General features: G+C 44.3%; 1 protein-coding gene across 14 annotated transcripts in view; it reads left to right on the forward strand.

Moving 5' to 3' along the window:
• The window catches only part of BCKDHB (branched chain keto acid dehydrogenase E1 subunit beta), a 298,505-nt gene that overhangs the window by 127,708 nt on the left and 144,972 nt on the right, over positions 1 to 25,825 (forward strand). The window contains exon 11 of one of the 14 annotated variants that reach the window (XR_012157977.1): positions 10,678 to 11,698. The exons of the other annotated variants lie outside the window; for them this stretch is intronic. The gene's annotated coding sequence lies outside the window, so the exon portion shown is untranslated. Of the gene's footprint in view, positions 1 to 10,677; positions 11,699 to 25,825 lie in introns of those variants that run through there. 14 annotated transcript variants of the gene reach the window in all.

The raw sequence follows: 25,825 nt of genomic DNA on the forward strand, positions 1-25,825 counted from the left end.
GCTGATGGAGGAAAAGATTCGAGGTTTGGAGATGCAGGTGGAAAGTCTGGTAGAGTTTAGGAAGGGGTTTGAGCAGATTACGGAGCGAAGACATGAGGTATCTGAAGGGAAAAGCTCAGACTTGCAGGTGGAATCAGGGATGGGGAATTCTGAGGGGAGACTGGGTGAGGAAAGTGGTCAGTGGAAGCAAGTGACTAAAAGAAACAGGTAGAGGAAAAGACGGGCTAGTGAAGGAGAAATAGAGCTCAAGAATAGGTTTGCAGAGTTGGAAAATGAAGAAGGGGCTCAGCAGGTAGTCACTGAAGGTGGAAGGGCAAGGAAGAAGAGTAGAGTGGCTAGTCCTATAGGAAAAGGGGAAGAGTCAATGGAGATTACACCAAATATGAGCCCCAGCAGGATACAGGATGGGTTGAAGAGGATTACAAGGGAGAATAGGAATGAAAAGAACTTGCAGCCAGAGGGAACAGGGGATAGTCTGGAGAATAGCACCGTCACTAGGAAAAGGCAGGTCTATGTGATTGGGGACTCTTTACTGAGAAGAATAGATAGGCCTGTAACCAGAGCTGATCCAGAGAATAGGAGGGTGTGCTGTCTTCCAGGTGCTAAGATACGGGATGTCGACCTGAGGTTGAAAAGGATCCTAAAGGGAGCAGGAAAGAATCCCCTAATTATCCTTCATGTGGGAACAAATGATACGGCTAGATTCTCACTGGAAAGTATTAAGGGAGACTATGCTAGGCTGGGGAAGATGGTTAAGGAAATTGAGGCTCAAGTGATCTTTAGTGGGATTCTGCCTGTTCCTAGAGAAGGGCAACAAAGGTGTGACAAGATTATGACTATCAACAGATGGCTCAGGCAGTGGTGCTCTAAGGAGGGCTTTGGGATGTATGGCCACTGGGAGGCATTCATGGATAGAGGACAGTTCTCTCGGGATGAACTTCATCTGAGTAGGGAAGGAAATAGACTTCTATGATGGAGGCTGGCACAACTGATTAAGAGAGCTTTAAACTAGGAATTTGGGGGAGATGGTTGGGAGATGTCCAGGTAATCTCCACGCTGGATTTTAGCATTGAGAGGGAAGAAAACGAAGTAAGAAAGGATACAGCCGTGGGTAGGAGGAAGGGCAGTGTGGATACCAGTCTAATAGGTTGTACTGGCTGTAGAATGACCGGGCCTAATCGGGTACAGAATGTGAGCGAGGCCAAACAGCAAAAATTAAGATGTTTGTGCACCAATGCGAGGAGCCTAGGGAACAAAATGGAGGAACTAGAGCTACTGGTGCAGTAAGTGAAACCAGATATTCTAGGGATAACAGAGACCTGGTGGAATAGTCGTCACGACTGGACTACAGGTATTGAGGGGTCTGTGCTGTTTAGGAAAGACCAAAATAAAGGTAAAGGTGGTGGAGTAACATTGTATATCAATGATGAGATAGAATGTAAAGAAATAAGAAGCGATGGAATGGATAAGACAGAGTCCGTCTGGGCAAAAATTACATTGGGGAAGAAAACTATTAGAGCCTCCCCTGGGATAGTGCTTGGGGTGTGCTATAGTCTGCCGGGATCTAGTTTGGATATGGATAGAGCCCTTTCTAATGTTTTTAATAAAGTAAATACTAATGGAAACTGTGTGATCATGGGAGACTTTAACGTCCCAGATATAGACTGGAGGACAAGTGCTAGTAATAATAATAGGGCTCAGATTTTCGTAGATGCGATAGCTGATGGATGCCTTCATCAAGTAGTTGCTGAACCGACTAGAGGGGATGCCATTTTAGATTTGGTTTTGGTGAGTAGTGAGGACCGCATAGAAGAAATGGTTGTAGGGGATAGTCTTGGCTCAAGTGATCAGTTCAAACTGAACGGAAGGATTAACAAAATTAAATCTGCAACTAGGGTTTTTGATTTCAAAAGGGCTGACTTTCAAAAATTAAGGAAATTAGTTAGGGAAGTGGATTGGACTGAAGAATTTATAGATCTAAAGGTAGAGGAGGCCTGGGATTATTTTAAATCAAAGCTGCAGAAGCTATTGGAAGCCTGCATCCCAAGAAAGGGGAAAAAATTCATAGGCAGGAGTTGTAGACCAAGCTGGATGAGCAAGCATCTCAGAGAGGTGATTAAGAAAAAGCAAAAAGCATACAGGGAGTGGAAGAAGGGAGGAATCAGCAAGGAAAGCTACCTTATTGAGATCAGAACATGTAGGGATAAAGTGAGACAGGCTAAAAGTCAAGTAGAGTTGGACCTTGCAAAGGCAATTAAAACCAATAGTAAAAGGTTCTATAGTCATATAAATAAGAAGAAAACAAAGAAAGAAGAAATGGGACCGCTAAATACTGAGGATGGAGTGGAGGTCAAGGATAGTCTAGGCATGGCCCAATATCTAAACAAATACTTTGCCTCAGTCTTTAATAAGACTAAAGAGGATCTTAGGGTTAATGGTAGGATGACAAATGGGAATGAGGATATGGAGGTAGACATTACCAGATTTGAGGTAGAAGCGAAACTCAAACAGCTTAATGGGACTAAATCTTCATCCAAGAATATTAAAGGAATTGGCACCTGAAATTGCAAGCCCATTAGCAAGAATTTTTAATGAATCTGTAAACTAAGGGGTTGTACCGTATGATTGGAGAATTGTTAACATAGTTCCTATTTTTAAGAAAGGGAAAAAAAGTGATCTGGGTAACTACAGGCCTGTTAGTTTGACATCTGTAGTATGCAAGGTCTTGAAAAAATTTTTGAAGGAGAAAGTAGTTAAGGACATTGAAGTCAATGGTAAATGGGACAAAATACAACATGGTTTTACAAAAGGTAGATCGTGCCAAACTAACCTGATCTCCTTCTTTGAGAAAGTAACAGATTTTTTAGACAAAGGAAAAGCAGTGGATCTAATTTACCTGGATTTTAGTAAGGCATTTGATACCATGCCACATGGGGAATTATTAGTTAAATTGGATAAGATGGGGATCAATATGAACATTGAAAGGTGGATAAGGAATTGGTTAAAGGGGAGACTACAACGGGTCCTACTGAAAGGTGAACTGTCAGACTGGAGGGAGGTTACCAGTGGAGTTCCTCAAGGATCGGTTTTGGGACCAATCTTATTTAATCTTTTTATTACTGACCTTGGCACAAAAAGTGGGAGTGTGCTAATAAAGTTTGCGGATGATACAAAGCCAAGGTAACCTATTTCCCCTTGTTTTTTCCTACCCCCCCCCCCCAAGACGTTCTTGTTAAACCCTGGATTTGTGCTGGAGATGGTCCACCTTGATTATCATACACATTGTAAGGAGAGTGATCAATTTAGATAAGCTATTACCAGCAGGAGAGTGGGGTGGGGGGAGAGAAAACCTTTTGTAGTGGTAAACACCCATTTTTTCATGCTTTGTGTGTATAAAAAGATCTTCTGTACTTTTCACAGTATGCATCTGATGAAGTGAGCTGTAGCTCACGAAAGCTTATGCTCAAATAAATTGGTTAGTCTCTAAGGTGCCACAAGTACTCTTTGTCTTATGAAAGGAGACTCAAGGAGCTTGGCTTGTTTAGCCTAACTAAAAGAAGGTTGAGGGGAGATATGATTGCTCTCTATAAATATATCAGAGGGATAAATACCGGAAAGGGAGAGGAATTATTTAAGCTCAGTACCAATGTGGACACAAGAACAAATGGATATAAACTAGCCACCAGGAAATTTAGACTAGAAATTAGACTAAGGTTTCTAACCATCAGAGGAGTGAAGTTTTGGAATAGCCTTCCAAGGGAAGCAGTGGGGGCAAAAGGTCTATCTGGCTTTAAGATTAAACTCGATAAGTTTATGGAGGAGATAGTATGATGGGATAACATGGTTTTGGTAATTAAATATTCATAGTAAATAGGCCCAATGGCCTGTGATGAGATATTAGATGGGATGGGATCCGAGTTACCCAGGAAAGAATTTTCTGTAGTATCTGGCTGATGAATCTTGCCCATATGCTCAGGGTTTAGGTGATGGCCATATTTGGGGTCTGAAAGGAATTTTCCTCCAGGGCAGATTGGAAGAGGCCCTGGAGGTTTTTCGCCTTCCTCTGTAGCATGGGGCACGGGTCATTTGCTAGAGGATTCTCTGCTCCTTGAAGTCTTTAAACTACGATTTGAGGACTTCAATAGCACAGATATAGGTGTGAGGTTTTTTGTAGGAGTGGTGGGTGAAATCTGTGGCCTGTGTTGTGCAGGAGGTCAGACTAGATGATCATAATGGTCCCTTCTGACCTAAATATCTATGAATCTATGAGCCTCCTCGTCTTCCTCCGATGAGGCGGTGACGGGTACAGAGGTGTCCGGCCCTCCACCGATAGACCATAGAGCCCACCAGGAACTGCTGCGCAGAGTTGCCCAAAATTTGGGGTTATAAGCCCAGGAGACAGTTGAGCAGGAGGACCCCCTGGTCGACATTTTGAGCCTCGAAAGTCCGTCCAGAATAGCGCTCCTGCTCATTAAGACCATCCAGTCTAACTATAAGACTATATGGCAGACCCCAGCCTCCAGCGCTCCAACGGCTAAAGGAGTGGAGCGTAAATACTTTGCCCCATCTAAGGGCTATGAGTTCCTGTTCTGCCACCCAAGTCCACGCTCTCTAGTGGTTTCAACGGTGAATGAAAGGGAGCACCATGGTCAGCAGGCCCCGGCCCCTAAGGCCAAGGAGGCAAAACGCCTTGGCCTTTTTGGTAGAAAGGTGTACTCATCTGGGGGCCTTCAGTTAAGGATTGCTAACCAGCAGGCCATCATCAACGGGCACAATTTCAACTCCTGGGCGGCGGTGGGGAAGTTTAAGGACAACCTCCCGCAAGGTTCCCAACAAGCATTCACGGCCCTAGTGGACGAGGGCAAGGCAGTAGCCAAGACCTCTCTCCAGGCCTCCCTGGATTCGGCAGACGCTGCGGCTAGAATAGTTGCGTCAGGGGTGGTCATGAGGCGCTCGGCGTGGCTCCAGAAGTCAGGCCTGCCCCCTGAGGTCCAGAATACAGTCCAGGACCTCCGCTTCGAAGGGTCCGGGCTCTTCTCGAACCAGACAGACGTGAGGCTGCATAGCCTCAGGGACTCGCGAGCTACACTCAAGTCGCTGTGTATGCGCACCCCAGCAACCCAGAGGAAGCCCTTTAAGCCACAGCCTCCCCCTCAGCACCAGTACCAGCCTTGCCATAGGCATGAGCCTTACCGTAGGCGAGGCAGGGATAACAGGCAACGGCGCTATAACAATAATAATAATGCGCCGGGCCAGAACCAAGGCCAGCACAAACCCCAGCCGGGCACTAAGCCAGGCTTTTGAAGGTGCACTCGAGGACAGCGTACCAGATCAGTCACCAGATCCGTCCACTTGTTTGGTGAACTGCCTGTCCTGTTTCTCCTGTGCATGGTCTACCATTATGTCAGACGGTTGGGTCTTACGCATGGTGCGGAACGGGTACTGACTGCAGTTCGCCTCCCTCCCCCTCCCCCCCTTTCACCGTCCCTTTTCAGGGACCCCTCTCACGAGCATCTCCTAGAGGAGGAAGTCCACTTGCTGCTAGAGGCAGGGACGGTAGAGGCGGTGCCTTACGGCCTAAGGGGAAAAGCGTTCTACTCCCGGTACTTCCTCATCCCCAAGGCCAAAGGGGGCTTTTGCCCCATCCTAGACCTGCATGGGCTCAACAAGTTTCTGGTCAAGGCCCGGTTCCACGTGGTCTCTTTGGGCATGATCATCCCTTCCCTGGATCCAGGGGACTGGTACGCCGTCCTCGACATGAAGGACGTGTACTTTCATATCGCCATCTTCCCAGCACACAGATGGGTCCTACGCTTCACCGTGGGTCGAGAACATTACCAGTTTGCAGTTTTCCCGTTCAGTCTAGCCATGGCCCCAAGGGTGTTCACGAAGTGCATGGCGGTCGTGGCGCCCTTCTTATGGAGGCAGATAATGTGGGTGTACCCATACCTCGATGACTGGCTCCTGGCAGGCCGATCTGAGGAGGAGGTGCGGGGCCACGTGGAGGTGGCCCTGAGATTGTTCTGCGAACTGGGGCTCCTGGTCAATGTCCCAAAGTCCACGCTCGTACCCACGCAGAGAGTGGAATTCATAGGGGTGGTCCTGGATGTGGTGCAAGCCAGGGTAAGCCTTAAAGTATCCCGATTCCAGGCTATCCAGCATGCGGTGACCTCCCTGTGCCAGTTTCCAAAACAGCAGCCAGGTGCTGCCTGTGGCTGCTGGGCCACATGGCAGCATGCACGCACGTGGTCAGGCATGCGAGACCGAGACTCAGGACTCAGCAGGCATGGCTCGCTCAGGTGTACCACCCAGGCAGGGACCCCCTGGACTTGCCAGTGACAGCCCCAAGGGATGTGCTGGACTCCCTGCTGTGGTAGCAGTCCCAGCCCGCGGTTTGCGAAGGCATCCCCTTTGCTGCCCGACTTCTGGACCTGACGGTGATAACGGATGCGTCAGACCATGGATGGGAGGCTCACCTGGGGGACCTCATGACGCAGGGGTTGTGGTCCAAAGCAGAGCGGTTGCGCCATATCAACGTGAAGGAGCTCAGGGCGGTTCGTCTCGCCTGCCAGAGCTTTCATGCCACCCTGAGTGGTCACAGCATGACAGTTCTGACAGACAACACTACTGCTATGTTTTATATATAAAAGCATGGTGGGGCTCGTTCCTCGCCACTCTGTTGTGAGGCTCTTCTCCTCTGGGACCTTTGCATAGCCCATGCGATTCACTTCGAGGCTTCCTATCTCCCGAGGGTGCGGAACGAGCTGGCAGACTCCCTCAGCAGGTCGTACCGTATGCACAAGTGGACACTCAGGGTGGACATCGTGCTTTTGCTCTTCCGCAGGTGGGGGTTTCCCCGCGTAGATCTGTTTGCCACCAGGGCCAACGTCCAGTGCCCGCAGTTCTGCTTGTTCCAGGGCCGCAGCCCGGGCTCACTCACGGACGCGTTTGTGATCCTGTGGAGAGGGGGCTTGATGTATGCCTTTCCCCTGCTCCCCTTGGTGCACAAGGTGCTGCTCAAGGTGCGCAGGGACAGGGCGGTGGTGATCCTCATCGCCCCAGCCTGGGCCCGCCAACACTGGTACACATCGCTCCTAGAGCTGTTGGTGGAGGCCACAGTAGTCCTGCCCCTATACCGGGACCTCATTACACAGGACGGCAGGTGGCTTCTCCACCCTGACCTGCTGTTGCTGCACCTGATGGCATGGAGGCTCTGTGGCTAAATGCCCTGGAGAGCCAGTGCTCCCTTCCTGTGCAGCAGATTCTGCTTGGCAGTAGAAAGCCCTCTACCAGGGTGGCCTATATGGTCAAATGGAAAAGGTTCTCGAGTTGGTGTGAACCTCGACAGGTGCGGCTGGGCCAGGCCTCAGTGCAGGCCATTCTGGAGTACCTCCTGCACCTCAAGCAGCAAGGGCTAGCCCCGTCCTTGCTTGGAGTGCACCTGGCCGCCATCTCCGCCTTCCATCCGGGGTTCTCTGGGTGGGGCTCGGTGTTTTCCCACCCAATGGTGGGACGGTTCCTTAAGGGGTTGGAGAGGGTGTTCCTGTATTCCCGCCCCCGGTCCCTCCATGGAACCTTAACCTGGTCCTTTCTAAGCTCATGAGACCCCTTTTCGAGCCCCTCACTACCTGTTCTCTCCTCCACCTTTCCTGGAAGGTGGCATTTCTGGTTGCTGTTACCTTGGCCAGAAGGGTGTCCGAACTGAGGGCACTCACCTCTGAGCCACTGTACACAGTATTTCACAAGGACAAGGTGCAGCTCCAGTCTCACCCCCAGTTCCTCCCTAAGGTGGTCTCCCAATTCCATCTGGGCCAGGACATTTGTCTGCCAGTGTTCTTCCCGAAACCCCATACGGACCCAAGTCACTGCAGCTTGCACACCCTGGATGTGCGTTGAGCGCTGGCATTCTATTTGGAGCGCACCAAGTCCTTTCACAAATCCATGCAGCTGTTTGTGGCTGTAGCCGAGAGGATAAAAGGCCTCCCAGTGTCGGCGCAGCGGATTTAATCTTGGATTACAAGCTGCATCCGGGCGTGCTATGAGCTTGCAGTTGTTCCGCCCAGGCGGTCTTGGCCCACTCGACCAGGGCGCAGGCGACTTCCATGGCATTCCTTTCACAGGTCCCGATCCAGGAGATCTGTAGAGCAGCCACCTGGTCCTTGGTGCACACCTTCACGACCCACTATGCGGTCAACCAGTAGGCCAGAGAGGACACAGCAGTTGGCAGAGCGGTCCTCAGAGCAGTTGTTCCGTGACTCCTACCCTCCTCCAGAGGAAAGCTTGTAATTCACCAAATGTGGAATGGACGTGAACAAGCACTCGAATAAGAAAAAACAGTTGGTTACTTTCTCGTAACTTGTTCTTCAAGATGTGATGTTCACGTCCATTTCACCACCCACCCTTCTACCCCTCTGTCAGAGTTGCCGGCAAGAAGGAACTGGAGGGGGTCGGGCCGGCAGGGGTATATATGCATGGCGCAGTGGCCCACCAGCCTGACGGAAGCCGCTAAGGGAAAAAGTTTCTGTCGCTCATGCACGCGGTGCGTGCACACCTAATGTGGAATGGATGTGAACAACACATCTCGAAGAACAACAGTTACGAGAAAGTAACCGTTTTTTACACAGCATAAGCGCTTGTGTGCCCAGCACTATGTCAGAGCTGAGGTTGTTTTATTATGCCGACAGGAGAGCTCTCTCCCATTTTCATAGAGCGTTTTCACCAGATGCGCTGCAGTGGTGCTGCACATGTAGACACGCCTTGAGTATATTTTTCCAGACCTGAAGAAGAGCTCTGTGAAGCTAGAAAGCTGGTCTCTCTCAACTACAGAAGTTGGTTCAATAAAAGATATTACTTCACCCACCTTGTCTCTCTAACATTCTGGCACCAACATGGCTACAACAACACTGCAAACATGAAATCTGTGTTAAGTCAAAACATTTTCTTTTTGGCCTGTTTTATCCATTCTGTCATTAGAATAATCCTCAAATTGAAAGTCACAATAGCTTAGATTCTCTAAACATGTTAACATCTGGAGACTAACATCTGTGCAAACAAACCTATTTCATATGTTATATAATCACGTGTACCTCTTCCTAACTAGAATTTGTTCAGCAGTGAAAGAAATGAATTGAAGCTACTTGTATTTCCCCCCCTGTATATTGTGAAGTCTGGAGGGTTTATGCTTCATTTCTTAAAAAAAAATAAAAAATCCAGGAACGTGTATGACCTACAGTATGAGAGTCATCCAACACATTCAATAGCCAAATGTATTCAATAACTGAGTATACAACTCCAGTGTCTTCACAAAATCATAAGATAATAACCTCAACCAGACATAATTAAGATGATACATTTCTTTTAAGTAACATTTCCTTATTATATGGGAATGCATATCTAGGAAAATAGCAATAATATCTAAAATATTTCCCCATGAGAGGAGGAGGTTGGTTTGATAGACCACTCAGAATCTTGTGTGGTCTATCAGGAGTGGTCTATCAGGAGAATTCTGAGTGGTCTATCAGGAGACTTGGCTTCTGAGTCCATTGTAAAATGGGAATAAGAGTGCTTGCATACTGATGATGATAATAGTGAAGCACAGTATTTGAAACATTGCCTAGTAGTCTCTCCAATTTATCTGCTGAACTCTTAAAGTCTGTTCCGCATAAGCTGACTCTGTCCATCGTGTGCTGGTGGCTGCCACGGGACCTGTTGCCTTTGGGGCAGAGACATGGCCTCTCCGCTCCCAGCCTGGAGGGCTGTGTTCTGGGTGACAGTAATGTGAGAAACATTCTCATTATTAAAGAGATGTGGAAAAAATAATACAAGCCACAGAGTTTTACCTTGTGATTCCTAGCTTCTAGCTCAACGATTTGTTGTAGTATTAAAGCATATCTTTACATCATGACTGAAGGTCTTTCTAAAAGACTGCAAGTGATGGAGAATTTACCACATCCTTTGGAATAGATTATGGAAAGTTTTCATTCATGTTGTCATATCAACATGTTAATAAGCAAGACCTGTAACTAAATAAAGACAGTCTTCCCTTTTTTGTAAGTGGCTCCTACCTGCAAAGTTCACATCTGGATCTAAATGTCCCCCCAAAATTCACAGTTGTTTGGATCTGGCATTTTTAGTGCAAACCTGTTTCAAGTTGTAGCTAATTGAATGCAATAGACTGTTTGCCCAATTAGTAAATCATAGTATTTAAAAAATGTTTAATGTAAACTGAGCTTTTGGATTGATAAAAGGAGTTATTGTTTTCAAGAGCAAATCTGCCAATTGTCCTGTTTTAGAAAGTTAGACAATTTTTTAGTTCTCAGAATAACTTGCTCCAGTGTTAGCTTCTTATTTATTAACAAGATTACTAGTACAGAATGGGATTATAACATCTATTTGGTTGAAGTGCTTTTGAAAGTGATCTTTTCCTCTAGGCATGTGTGGATACCAGTTACATAGATTTGGCTTGCCAAGTGGGAAAATGGTGTTAGCCTCAGTAGTAGGATATTTGTTACATCTGATAGGGACATTAATTTATAAAATAGGCAGAATTACTCTTTTGCATTGAATCCATAGGTACTGATTATGTTGAGTGTCTAAGAGCAAAATAGGGCTTTAAGTGATTAGTCACTGTTGAAACATAGAGTTATAATAATACTTTGTATAATACTTTATCCATAGTCAAAGCACTTGGCAATCATTCTCACAAACACCCCAGGGAGTTAGGTAAGTAATCATTACCATATTCCTTTTATGGAATATTATTTATTTTATAGTACTATAGAGTATGCATGCTACTTTATTAGCCATATAATTATGTGCTCTTGTCTAAACTGCAAATTCATTGTGGAGAACACTGAGATTGATTGGAGGAAACATTCACAGGTAGTCAATGATGCAAAGTTAGGCCAAAGAAGTGGGCTTTTAGGACCAATGTGTAAATTCAGAGGAGGTTGCAGGTGATTGAAAAGTAAGTGGTAGCTCAAAAAATGAGAAAACTGAAGCACACAATGGTTAAGGTTATGGAGGAAATTATTGCAGTGCTGGGATTAGAATGTAGAAGTTCCCAGTCCTGTGTTCATGTTAGTGAAGTTACAGATGAACTGAAAACCTGCGGCTTTGTTTTTGTCTGCACCTGTTTTTATTGGTGTTGCGCATCGGCACACTGTAAGGATCTACAGAAAGTATAGTTTCTTAATAGGCTTTTCAGTGTCAGTGAACTCGAGAATGACAATATAACCCCAATACCACACTTATATGTGGCAGCACATTTAACTGCTCTACATCTGCTTTTCCTCATACCTGAGTTCTACAGTTCACTTGCTATCCCCGTCTGATTGAGTTAGGGTATTGGATGAAAGGTAATTGGTTTATGATCACTTCAGACAAGACTGAGGCGAAACTGTGTAAATAGAAATCTCTGGATGACCTGATGGGGTTGTGATAGCTCCCAGTCCTTGGTATCAGTGATTTGCAGTCTTTGGATTGTAATTATCCTGGTTTGCTGCTCCTGGATTCCTAGTTGGCAGCAATTGCCTGAATTTCTCTCTGCTTTTCCTTTCCAATGTGAATCTTACCTTTCCTATCTAGATTATCTCCTGGATGGATTAATGTAATGTGTTTTGCTTGTGAAGACCACCCAGATGCTTTAGTTACTGAGGAGAGCAGACCTTTGGTTGGTGGGTGAGACCAGAATAAGCACATAACATCTTTACTCGGCAGTCTGCCTGGGCTCCTTATGTTCAGAATCAATTCAGTGGTTTTTATAATGATCTATTAAGACATAAATGGTGTGAAAAATGCTGATCCTGGGGACCACTTCTCCCCCTTTTCCTCCACCATGAAAGCTTTGCAGTCAGCTAGAATGCTCTTGTTATTATTCATCCTTGAAATTCAGCTCTTTGGGCAAGTGGCAGGGAGATTTCAGCTGAAATCCCTGGAAATTATCTGTTGTATAATAAAAAAAACAAACCATGAGCTTCTGAGATACTGTTCAGTGGTGTGCGTAGTAGTTTACTGGTTTCCACCTTAGGGCTCTGAATCGCCAACGGGAACGCTCAGGTGTTAGCCCCATTCTGACTCTCGCCTTGGTTTTAAACAGTTCATACTGGTTCATTTGTGCCTTAGGCATTTCAGCCACCACCTCAGCTAAGGGTCCGCTGAACTGCGGCCTCAGCTCTACCATGTATTGGTCTGTAGAGATGCTGTACCCAAGACCGGCCCTTTCGAAGTTTTCTAAGGCGGCCTCGGTATCATCGCCTGCCTTGTAGGTGGGGAACTTTCTGGGATGGGAATTGGTACCTGGAGAAGGATTGCTAGGGTTGTTGGTATATTCTGCTGAGCCCTTGCCGTTTCCATCTCCAGTTCATGCTTCCTCTCTTTTTCTTTCTCTTCCTCCACATGCTTCCTCTCTTTTTCCTTCTCCTCCAGTTCTTTTTCCTTTGCTTCCATATCTTTTTCCTTGGCCTCCATAGCTGTCCCGTGAGCAGCCGCTTGGTGGTGTTCTGCCTCTTTTGCTGCCTCCCTTTCTTTGTCCTTTGCCTCCATTTTTAAGTAAAAAAAAACAAAACTTCAGGTCTGTGAAGACTTGTGAATTTCCCTGCAGGAGGTTAACTACTCTGCCTTTAGGTAGAGGAAACTACAATTCACAAAAGATAATTCCCTTTTGTCTCTGCTCTGGCCCCAAAGCAAAGCAAAAAAAACTTCCAACTATTTCCAGTTGGAGACCTGCTTTCTAGCAGCCCAAAGGATTTTAAAAATTTCCTTTTAAAATCTGTTTTTCTGGTTCAAAAAATCTCAAATTGATCTCAAAAAATGATTTCAAGTTAATCCCGCTGCTCTGCCACCATGTCAAGGTTCCTTTCCCACTCTGAACTCTAGGGCACAGATGTGGGGACCTGCATGAAAACGTCCTAAGCTTACTTTTTCCAGCTTAGGTTAAAACTTCCCCAAGGTACAAACTATTTTACCGTTTGCCCTTGGACTTCCATTGCCACCACCAAACGTTTATCTGGGTTTATTTTTATTAGGAAAGCGTTGTCTGGAAACGTCTTTCCCCCCAAAATCCTCCCAACCCTTGCACCCCACTTCCTGGGGAAGGTTTGGTAAAAATCCTCACCAATTTGCATAGGTGACCACAGACCCAAACCCTTGGATCTTAAGAACAATGAAAAAGCATTCAGTTTCTGAAAAGAAGGATTTTAGTAGAAGTAAAAAGTATCACGTCTGTAAAATCAGCATGGTATATACCTTACAGATTCAAAACATAGAGCATCCCTCTAGGCAAAACCTTAAGTTACAAAAAAACACACAGACAGGAATATCCATTCTATTCAGCACAGCTTAATTTCTCAGCCATTTAAAGAAATCATAATCTAACGCATATCTAGCTAGATTACTTACTAAGTTCTAAGACTCCATTCCTGTTCTGTCCCCGGCAAAAGCATCACACAGACAGATTCTTTGTTTTTCCCTCCCCCCAGCATTTGAAAGTATCTCGTCTCCTCATTGGTCATTTTGGTCAGGTGCCAGTGAGGTTATCCTAGCTTCTTAACCCTTTACTGGTGAGAGGATTTTTCCTCTGGCCAGGAGAGATTTTAAAGAGGTTTACCCTTCCCTTTATATTTGACACCTGCCTATATTGTTAGGAAACATAGGGGCATGGACTATAGACCAAACTGTGCTTGGTTCTGTCTTAACTTTTCAAAATCCAATATCTTAACTATTAAGGTGCAGAAAATGCAATGAAGTTGGTAAACTCCCTGCACTCTTGATCTGATTCCAGACAATGTACATCTTTAGAGCACATAGCAATCACTTTTTTTAAAAACTTGCTGAAGAGAATTATTGTTCGGTTTTTTTGCTTGGCTGGCATCAGATGGTGCACCAGATTTTATTGTTAAGTTTTCACTTTGTCAATGCCTGATTATTTTGAGATTTCCAACTGAGTTCCATGGAAGCTTTTTTTTTTTTTTTAAATGTTTAGATTAAATGTCATTGTAGTAGGTGTGTGAAATTTGACAAGTGAAATGTATTTAGTGGCCCAGAACCTGGGCATCATTTATTGTATGAAATCTGATCTTTTTTTGTTGCTTTTTTTTAAAAAAAAATTCTTTTTTGGTAAAATGTGGTAATGGTAATTCTTAATAAAAACAAGAGGACTCGGAAGAGTTATAAACGAACACCAATTGCATGGCCTCCTTCAGGTTGCTATTTCCTATCCAGGAAACAAAACAGTTTGTCCTGATTTGTAAACATATAGTGATCTGATTTTGTATTGAGACAGGCAGCAGTATGGAACATTCTTGCATACATTGAGGAGAACATAATATCCTTTTGCGCCTAATTTCAACCACTTAATGAAGGCTAGTAATTATTAAGCATCTGCTGCTGCTGTGACTGTAACTGAAAGACGAGAGTGTTTCATGATATATTTCTTAAAAATTAGTTGGGTTATTAGAAATTGAGATAGAATAAATAATTCGATTCCAGTGATATTTGATTTGTGATGTGAATGCTCTTAAATGTTAGGGAGCTTTTCCAGTTTTCTGCAAGATATCAGATCTTTAGGGAATATGAAAAGAATGGATATTGTAATGTTATATTTGAAGAAATAATATATTTCTGATACTGGCTGTTCTGTGACTAAGGGCTTCATCCACTAAAATCAAGAGCAAATCTCCCATTCACTACAGCGGTGCAGGATCAGGCCCTATCTTTATATTCAGCAAGAATTTGGGGTAAAAATGCATACGCCTACTATAAATCAGCACAAGATTTTAAAAATTTATTTTTTTAACGTAATTTAAGGTTGTGCGGGAGGATTTTAAGATATTAGATTCTAGAGTCTTGTGAATTTTGCAAATATATTGAATGCAAGGTGTGATGCTAGCAAATCAGCTAACCTGTGTATGACTCATAGCTTAACAGGAAGAAAAGGAGTACTCTAAGGTGCCACAAGTACTCCTTTTCTTTTTGCAAATACAGACTTAACACAGCTGCTACTCTGAAACTTGACAAGAGGCATTACAATTGTATCAGGACAATGCACTTGTATGTGAATATCAAAGAGAAGATGTACTAGACCAGCAATCACTAACCCATTCATTTGCAGCAATGGAAATCAAGGCGAGATGCTAAATGTGCTTGTTTGTATACCTGTATCCTGTTAGATGTTTACCAGTGTAACCAGATTAGCTTTTAGATGCTAAATCGTTTTCATGTCTAAATTGCCTTACATTATGTATGCAACTGTGTTCAGTTAACCTTAAGATCAAAGATATTAGACACTGCAGGAAACTAATAAACTGAATTACAATGTAGATATTATCTATCCCTGTTATAATGAATGACCGGCTGTTGCCTTATGTAAATGAGTGTAACTAGATTACCTGTGCATGCATAGGAAATTGAAGTTAACATTCAAAGTGGTGGGTCAGTGTGTGCTCAAGGAAGAATCACCCCCCAGTCACATGCTGTGCTCAAAACACTCAACAGCTAGCTTCAGCTATAAAAGAGAAATCTCGGGCCTGATCCTGCACCTCTAATCTGCTGAACTTTAAACAGGCAAAGGTTCAAACCATAGGACTGGGATCTCCAAGTAGTTACTTGGAATTCCCTGGAAAATGCAAGAAAAGACTCTAACAGACTCTACATCTAAACTGCATTTGTAGTCTAACCTTTTGGGATGATTCCAGAGAAACCTTTGCAAGCCAGTAGACTCGTCCATCACTGCTACAAATCTGATATAAGGACCTTGCAAGCATTTGTAATGTACTGTATATAATCTTTTAATTATTCAATAACTCTCTTCTTTTCTTTTATTAATAAATCTTTAGTTAGTTAACTAAGGATTGGCTGACAGCGTGATATTTGGGTAACATCTTGACCTGAGGGCAAGTGCCCGATTCCTTGGATTAGTGGAACTTCACATGTGGTGAATTGGGTTTCCAGTAACCTCTCACTATATTAGACCTGTGTGTATGGATGGGAAAGGGCTGGAATGTCTAAAGAGGACTGTTTGGTTTTTTGTTAACCAGTGTGGTGCTACAGATGCTCTTTTGCTACTGATTGGTTAATGTAATTGCAGAATGAACCACCAGTTTTTGGGGGTTGTCTGCCCTGTTTCTTGTAGTCTGCTTTGAGTGTGACATTTTCAGTGTGGTCTATTCCAGGCACCCGGTCACACGAGGTACTTGAAAATGAGCTCATCTTTGAAATAGCCACTTGTGACCTTCCCTTTATAATTTTAAAAGTGAATTTAATTCTGTTGAAAAGTGCCCAATTAACATTGTATGAAACTGAATTATCCACAAGACAGGCACCGCATGGCAGTAGTGATGCAAGCTACCCCACATTGCTTCATCCATGCAGCTCAAACGTGACTTCCTCTTGAAGTAAGAGGATAGTTAATTCTGTACGCAGTTCAATCTTTGACCTTTCCAAAGACAAATTCAGCAAATGTCAGTATCTGTTTAATGATTATTTTTTTCCACCTCAGAAACTGGACTGAAACTATTGATTCTTCTTCGAGTGCTTGCCCACGTCTATTCCAAGCAGGTGTGTATGCACCTCGTGCACAGTTGCCAGAAGGTTTTTTCACTAGCTGTATCCTGTTGGGTTGGTCCAGGCGCCCCCTGGAGTCATGCCTCCATGGCGCCATATATAGGTCCCAACCACACCGCTTCAATTCCTTCTTATCACCTGTGACGGTTAGCCAGAATGCTTGTTTCTTTTGTTTCAGCAAGCCTTCTCCCTAACGGTCATTGTAGCCAGTGGTTCTCTGTAAATAGTTATCTTAGTTAGTTTAGTTGTTGTAGTTGGTCTTATAATATAGTATAGTTCGAATTCCAGTAAGAAATTGTTCTGGGGTTTTCCCCCTTTTCCACCCCACTTCCCCAGTATCGGGGCATGCCTCAGTCCCTGGAGTTTAAACCCCATGCAGCTTGTAACAAGCCTATGCTCACCCATGCCGAGTCTGGGGCAAAAAGTCTTGAGCGCAGTGAGACCTGTGCTGGGCCATGCAAGCGCGGCACCATCTAGCCCGGCACCATTGACTCCTACCCCAACAAGGGGTCAGTAGAGTCTGACACCGCAAGACTCCCCTACCTGGGAGAAGCATGGAGAGGCTTTGGAGCTGCCCTCCGTGCCGGAAACCTTCAAGGCAGCGAGAGAGCTCATTGCCTTCCCTGCCCAGGTGAGACCGGGCACTGGGCTCTAGACTAACGGCACCCCAGAGACTCTCGGTGCTGTCCTGGTGCAAACCAGCTATGGTACCATGCCGGTCGTGATCACCTTGGCACTGGTCCTTGGTGCCTTCTGGCAGCAGACCAGCACGGAAGCCACCCCGGTCCCCAGTTTCCCAGCACCACTCCCAGGCACAGGCGGGAGCTATGCCCCTATGGCCCTCTCAGAGTGAGTCCTCCCAATTGGACTCGGAGGCGGAGTCTTTTGTGTCCAGGTGGAGCCAGCACAGATCAGAATGCAGATGCTCAATGTTGGACAGGGAGATACAGCAATTTCCCTCATGCCATGGCAATAGCAGGCTCCAGCTCTGTGGATGCCCTGGGTGTTCCACTAAGCCCAAGGGTCCTATTCTAGGAGGTCATTGTCGGTGGCATTGGAAAGCCACACACCACCTCCATCTCCATCAGTTTGGGACTAGCTGCCCCACCACCCCATGCCAAACTGCTCACTGCATCTGAAGACCAGGCACTGCATGATCCTCTCGGCACGGAAGGTCAGGAGCAAGAACCAGTCCCTGCTAGAGCATCGTCTTTGTCATTGTCAGATGAAGCAGTGGCTGGGACAGCAGGGTCCATCAACATCTCCTAAAGAACCAGAGGTTCCATGTCGAGGAAGTCTGACTCCTCAGACCCTATAGTAGATATCCTGGATCCCTCAGGGTCCTCCTGAGTTACCCTGCCACTCATTAAGATGATACAAGATTACCACCAAAAGGCTGTAGCAGACCCCTGCCACCAATGGCAAAGAGGACAGAGAGGAAATATTACGTCCCCTCTAAGGGATTTGAACATTTTTTTACGCACCCACCACTGGACTCCTTAGTGGTGGGAGCAGCGAGCAAACACGAGTGTCAGGGGCATCAAGGGCCCTCACCCAAAGCCTGGGATGCTAAGAAGCTGGACCTCTTCAGGAGGAAAATCTACTCTACCATGGGTCTTCAGCTTCAGATCTCGAACCACCAGGTGATCCTCAGCAGCTATAGCTTCAATTCATGTGGAGCTATGTCAAAGCTTACAGAGCTTCTGCCAGAAGAATCTAGGGCAGTTTTCTGCCTTGGTGAAGGAGGGCAAGCAGGTGGCACGACCTTCGCTACAGGCAGCCCTGGATGTTGCTGATTCGGCCGCCTGGACCATGGCCACGGCCATGAGAAAGAAGCTCTTGGCTGTAGACCTCAGGACTCCCATATGGGGTCCACCAGACCATTCAGGACCTCCCATTTGAGGACTCATCTTTCTTTTCAGAGAAGACTGACTCATGGCTTCATAGCCTTAAAGACTCAAGGGCTACCCTCAAGTCCCTGGGCCTTCAGACCCCAGCACCGCAGTGAAGGCATTTTAAGCCCTAGCCCCTGCCTCGATTCTATCAACCTCAGAACAAGCAGGACTATTCCAGGAGGCATAACAGAAATGATAGGAGGAGGCCTCCTCCTTTTTCTGCTCAGGGCTCTGGACAGGCAAAACAGCCCTCCGGACAGAAACAGGCCTTTTGAAGGTGTGCCTGAAGGTGGTGCACAAGTTCAAGAACTGGATCCAACTGTCCAATCTTTCTTGTGCCAACTATCCCATTCCTACCCTGCATGGGCCCGTATTATGTCAGATACTGTGTGGAGCACCCAGTGATAACTAGGAAATTCTCTCCAGTTCAGCTCCCCACCTCCTTCCCACCCCTCTTCACCATCCCTCTTCAGGGATCCCTCTTACGAGCAACTTCTAATGCAAAAGGTGCAGATGCTTCTATGAGTGGGAGCGGTGGAGGAGGTTCCTCAGGAACTAAGGGGCAAGGGATTCTACTCCTGTTATTTCCTGATCCCAAAAGCCAGAGGTTGTCTGACCTATCCTACACCTGCGAAACCTCAACAAATTCATGAAGAAGCTGAAGTTCCACATGGTCTCTTTGTCCTCCATTATCCCTTCCCTGGGTCTGGGGATTGGTATGCTGTCATTGACTTGAAGGACAGTACTTTCATATCTCAATAACAAGGTCTCAGGTGATTCCCTACCGCTGTAGTTTATTCACAAGGTGCTACTCAAGGTGAGGAGGGACGGAGCCTTGGTGATATTGATAGCTCCAGCCTGGCCCCATCAGAACTGGTACACGTCTGTCCTCTAGCTGTCAGTGGAAACTCTGGTCACTTTACCACTGCTCCCAGACCTGATAACTCAGGACCACGGCCATCTTTAGCATCCTAACCTCGAGTTTCTCCACCTCATGGCTTGGAAGCTCCTTGGTTAAATCCGTTGGCATTTGCTTGCTCAGATCCCTTTAAGGAAGTCCTCCTTGGCAGTAAGAAGCCATCCAGTAGGGCTACCTACCTAGCTAAGTGGAAGAGATTTGCGATCTGGTCGTTGCAGAAGCACACTTCAGTACCTTTTATCTTGGACTGCCTTTTGCACCTGAAGCAGCAAAGGCATTCGATATCATCGATAAAGTTTCACCTGGCTGCCATTTCTGCATTTCACCCAGGCGTTGCTGGCCGATCAATCTTCGCCAATCCTATAGTTGGCCATTTTCTTAAAGGTCTGGGCAGGTTATACCCTCAAGTATGACAGCCAATCCCTGCTCGGGACCTTAACCTTGTTCTTTCCAGACTAATGGGGGCCCCCCCTTTGAACCATTAACAACATGCTTATTGCTCTATCACTCATGGAAGGTGGCATTTCTGGTGGCCATAACCTCTGCCAGGAGGAGGTCTGAGCTTAAGGCCCCAACTTCCGGGCCTCCATATACTGTTTTTTTTAAAGGACAAGGTTCAATAACATTGGTGCTTAGGGAACTTTTACTGCAAAAATTGAGGTGCCAAGGGAATTCAGGTGCCCGCAGGGTTCAGGGATAGCTAAGCAAGCATTTTGTGAATCCTGGTGGTGCCTGATTCTGGAATTTAAATGCATAAAGTGGCAGTTAGGCACCTAGGTCCTTTGTGACGCTAGCCCTATGTATCTACTTGACTAAAGCAAATATACTCCAGTTTCAAAACTATTGTCAGTATTCTGATAAAAGTGTAGTTCAAACTGTATGTACAATAAATTGGAAAGGTGCTTTGGTTAAAGGGTTATGGCTTAAGTGTTGTTGTTTATAAAGTCTAGTAAATAGACATTCCAGATAGTGTGGCCAACCTACTATAAATCATTTATTGCTCTATCATGTACTTTGAGTATATTCTGGGTCCATCATCCAAGTGAAAAAAATACTGTCTTTCTTCTTGAAGTAACTTCCCTTGCAAGCAACTAAAAAAATTGCGACCCTGGCACTTCCAACCACTGTGTTTGATCATCTGGTCAATTTTTGTCCACTAGGTAGAAATCTGAACTATATCCTTTTCTTTGGCAGTTGTAATGCATCAATCACCATGGTTATCCAGGCACCGGTATGGATGATTAACAATAGCTTTATGCTGCTTGAAGAATTCAAATTTCCTTTGTTAATGAACCAGGAATTAAATGATTTAATCCTTAAAGGAGGTTTTTCTGAATTTTAAGGGAGCTCTTTTGATTGGAGCTATAATGCACCAATGTAAGAAAGGCCTGGGTGGGCAACAAGACATTGGCAAATACAATAATTTATTTGGATGAGGTTACAATTGTACCTAGAGGGAAAGTTTGTGTTAAGATTTTCTTTTGTTCTTGATTGAAGGAGTGACTTTAGGTTTGGAAAACATTATTACAAAAAAGAAAAATTGCCAGGAATTTTGGAACCTGGTATACTGGCTTATTTACATGCGGAAAAAGAAAATGTCAATAATAATTGCTTAAGTATAGAAGGTTTAGGGCTATTGTCTGTGAGTGACCTCCTTCATTTAGCATTTTAACTCGTGTGATATCCATACTAAAAATGAAAATGGGGATATTAACTATTTTTACATCTGTTCAGATGTATTTTCTTTTATTCCTTTCAAGTTAGTGTTCTTTAATAAAATAAATCTGGGTGGTGTGGTTCTTTTCTTTCTGTTTATCATCTTCCTCCTGGAGAACAGAATGGCGTTTGTTTGGAGAAGAAAAACCCTAAGTAAAACATTTCAGAGGTTTATTTCTCCATTTACTAATGCTTCACTGTTGACTTGCAACATGATGGAAGCAGTTATTGCTCTTTAAAATGCCTGTGAAAACCATTCATTTCCTATTACCAACTATAAGGTTAAGTTTTTCTTAGCAGAGAAATGCTGTAACATTTTTGGCTCAAAGGCTAATGATGTCTTGGAAACAATGGATTAAATATGGCAGAAGGAAAAAGACACCGTTCGCAAATCAGTACACAAATCACCTATGGTTTTTTTCTATCTAAAAGTAAGTGGAAGTGCTTCATTTTGTATTCTCATAATTCAAATACAGTCTGTCAGAAAATGTATAGAGTATAGGCTTTGATCAGAAGAAGAGATATTTACCATCTGCGCTGGGCCTACCTATTCAACAGAAAAGTTGTTTGTTTGTGAGCCCATGAAAGAGAAAAAGCTCAAAAGCAAGATATTTCAGTGCTACTCAGGACACATGGGGAGGGGTGAAGAAAAGGAAGCTTATATAAATGAGTGCCCTGGCTTCTGTACACTGGAACTCCTTATTCAGGGTCCAGGCCTCTCTTGCTGCAACTACGCAAGCGCAGGGCTGAAGTTACTCTCCAGGGTGATCAGTGTCTTATAGATGGTTGTCTCCTTGTACAGTAATATGTGTTCCTGGGAATGTGGTGAAGGCTTTCGGCCCCTGTGTGGTAAGAGTCTCTTGCTGGGTATCTGAGTGGTGAGGTAGGGAATCTTGCCTCTGCTGGGAGGTGCTTCTCCAGGCTCAAAGGGCTCACTCTTCTGTCCCTCACTGTCCAAGTCAGGAGGGAGATTAACGTCTTCACCTTCCTGGCTGAGCTCCAGTTTAGAGCAGTCACACAGGAACAGGTGCTTCCAACCATTTCTCCACTTTATGTATCTACCTTAAACCCATGAATTAGGACTTAGGGAACAAAGTTCATGAGTATCCTGAGTGCATTGCTCCTGCTGCTTCTAGGCACTTGACTTTTTCTTAGGGCTGGACAGGTTCTTGTCATACTTGCACCAGTTTTATGCTGGTGTAATTCCATTGACTTCAGTGGAGCTACTCCTGGTGGGAGAGGAGAATCAGACCATACTCTTCCCCTAAGTAGAGGGCAGAATTGGGCAGCCATGGAATTCCAATTTAGATATTACACAGCAGCTTCAGTTAGAGTACAGTCTCTGTGATTGTATAATTCAGGAGCTCAGTGGAGTTTTCATCCATGGAGACTTCTTTAGGTTGAATAAATCCCCAGGGCCTCTCCACCTACGATTTGTGGATACTGCTGACTTCTGTAAAAACAAATGTGTGTTTGTTACCTTTTCCTCACATCTCCTTTCTTCTTCCATTTATTTGTTTCCGCTACTTTCTGTGTCTTACTTTTTAAGACTGAGTCCATTTTGGAGTAGGGATTGTCTTTTACAATACAGAAAGTCTATACTGTTCCCAGCACAGTAGGGTTGTCTCTGGGTTGCAGCTTCTAGGGGCTACTGTAATGTCATTAATAATAATAATTAATAAGGTCTAGATCTTGCAGAGGTGTGGAAGAGGCCAGAGGGAGCACATGTTAAGCAGCTACCAAGTGGAGTGTTTACTTGCTTCCAGTACAGCAAGCTGGAGTTTCCTCAGCAGTAGTGTGGATCTGCAATTTGTGTCAATGTTCAGAAACCTATTCAAAGATTTCATTAATAGCGTGCCTCATGTTGCTGTCACCATGAGATTTCTTCACGCGCGCGCACACACCCTAGCTTTCCCAACATGTGTCAGGTGGCTATACTTGATTATCTCTAGTGCTCTCTGGACTGAATCTGTGCTGGGTTTTGTTTAGAATGCCTAACTCCTGCTACTGAGCACATTCCTACAAGTATGTAGTAACAAGGGGAAAACAGTAGTGACTCTTATGGAGCAATATATTTTCCATACATCTAATTTGAAATGCCTGGTATCAGATTTAAATGTCAGGCTTCTAACTCAGCCCCAACAGAAATAGCATTAGAAGTACCACTGAAGTCAATGGGAATGATAGATGTTCAACACCTCAGAAATCAAAGCCGCTTATTTAGGTGCTTCACTTGAATTTCAGTGCCTAACTTTAGGCAACTTCTATAAAACATTACCTATATTAATATTGTGTATGTATTTATGTGCACATGTTTATAATCAAATGAAGTATAAAGGACTCAAGCTTTTGTGGTGGTATGATTTTACTCATGGGTCTTCAAGAGTCACATAGCAAATTCTATAAATTTTGGAATCTTTTGCGTGGACATTCTGGTTGTATAAGAGCCCTATGGATGTGCGATATTAACTAGGTTACAGTTTCCCAGCTGTCTGGGAGAGATGCCCAGAACTAAGAGAGACATCCAGTTCTTGAACATTGAGAAACAGTTGCTATTGCAGTAAAATAATAAATGAAAACTTCTGTTCTCTATGGCTGTTTATGTAGAGTCCAGTTTTTGTTTCTGAACTTTAAATGTAGCTTTTCATTTTTGTACATTAGTAAATCTTAAAATCAAACATGCTGCCACATACTTATCTCTAATTAGGTCTTTTTTATTATTTTTATTTGTATTATCATGGTGCCAAGGAGTTCAGTCATGGATCAGGTCTCCATTGTACTAGGCATTATACGAACACCCAACAAAAGATGGGCCCTGCCCCAAAGAGCTTACAATTTAAGTATAAAACCAGAGACAAGGGATGGACAGCAACAGTTAAACAGAGAATTACCAGGAAAGAGTAAGATAGTATAATAGGTGGTGGTCTTAGCGCACCAGCAGCCCAGCTGTTATCAAGTTTTTTGAAGGAATCCTGTCAAAGGAGAGTTTTGAGGAGGGTTTTGTATACCTGATCACAGGGATAAAAAATATTGATCTCCTTAGTAAAGCACTTTTTCATATATGAGCGAAAAGTGCTATATAAAATCTAGGTATTACATTGTTGTTTGTTATTACTGAAGCAGCTCATAGCCATCAAGCCTTAGGAAAAGGAATGATAAGGTTTCCTCTCTTCATCTCACATCCTCTGTCATTCTAACTGAAGTTAAGATTTATCCTTTCGGAGGGAGTCATAAAGCTTCCATGTCCTTTTTAATTTAAATTCTCCCATGAAGTAGTTGTATGTCTGACTGTTATCCTGTAATTAGAAATCAGACAGATGGCTCCTGTCATAAATATAAAGGGAAGGGTAAACACCTTTAAATCCCTCCTGGCCAGAGGAAAAACCCATCACCTGTAAAGGGTTAAGAAGCTAAGACAACCTTGCTGGCACCTGACCAAAATGACCAATGAGGAGACAAGATACTTTCAAAGCTGGAGGGGGGTGGGGGGAACCGTCCCCTGTCTCTGTCTGGGTGATGCTTTTGCCGGGACCAGAACAGGAATGCAGGTCAGAACTCCTGTAAAAAGTTAGTAAGCAATCTAGTTAGATATGCGTTAGATTCCTGTTTTTGTGTCTTTTTGTAACTTAAGGTTTTGCCTAGAGGGATTCTCTATGTTTTGAATCTGATTACCCTGTAAGGTATTTACCACTCTGATTTTACAGAGGTGATTCTTTTACTTTTTCTTCAATTAAAATTCTTCTTTTAAGAACCTTATTGCTTTTTCATTGTTCTTAAGATCCAATGGTTTGGGTCTGTGTTCACCTATGCAAATTGGTGAGGATTTTTATCAAGCCTTCCCCAGGAAAAGGGGGTGTAGGGCTTGGGGGGATTTTGGGGGGAAAGATGTTTCCAAGTGGGCTCTTTCCCTGTTATTTTTGTTAGACGCTTGGTGGTGGCAGCATAAGGTCCAGTGACAAAAGATAAAATAGTTTGTACCTTGGGGAACTTTTAACCTAATCTGGTAAAAACGAGCTTAGGGGGTTTTTCATGCCGGTCCCCACATCTATGCCCTAGAGTTCAGAGCGGGGAAGGAACCTTGACAGCTCCCTTTTCCCTCTCTAAGACACACCTGTGCAGTGAGCATGAGAAAGAATAAGCACATTCCTCTTTGTGGGCTTTGAGCATCACTTCCATGATGTACCCAGTATCATCAGGCTGCTCTATTTAGAAATCAGAAGCTGATTAACCTCAGGTCTTCTGAATGGCCATAAGTATACTAGCTGAATCTGAGATGTTCATACCTATGGGGAAGATTTCCAAAAGTGACTGGTAATTTTGGGTGTCCAACTTAAGACAATTTAAAGGGGCCTGATTTTCAGAAGGTGTTGAGCTCCCACTCCATGAAAATCAGACCTCTTAAAGCGTCTGATGTTAAGCAATCAGAATCACAAATCACGTTTGAAAATCTGGGTTCTACATTTTCTTTTACATTTCCACCTCATTACTGACCTCATTATGTTTTTGTAAGTAAAATACTTCAGTCAAGGTGGTTTATTAATTGTTCTCTGAACATTTTGGCCTGGCCAGTCAAATAAGCTGTATTCTTAAGTGGAAGTTGAAATACTGCCTTCTTTTTTTATCTAGAACTGATAAACCTTTCTTAAATAGTTCATCCATCTTTCTGCTGCAGCAGACGCCAACATATTAGCTCAGTCTTAGTTCAAAATAACTATTTACAAGTGGTCGGATGTGC

This window comes from Lepidochelys kempii, chromosome 3 (assembly GCF_965140265.1).
Source record: "Lepidochelys kempii isolate rLepKem1 chromosome 3, rLepKem1.hap2, whole genome shotgun sequence".
Lineage (NCBI taxonomy): Eukaryota > Metazoa > Chordata > Testudines > Cheloniidae > Lepidochelys > Lepidochelys kempii.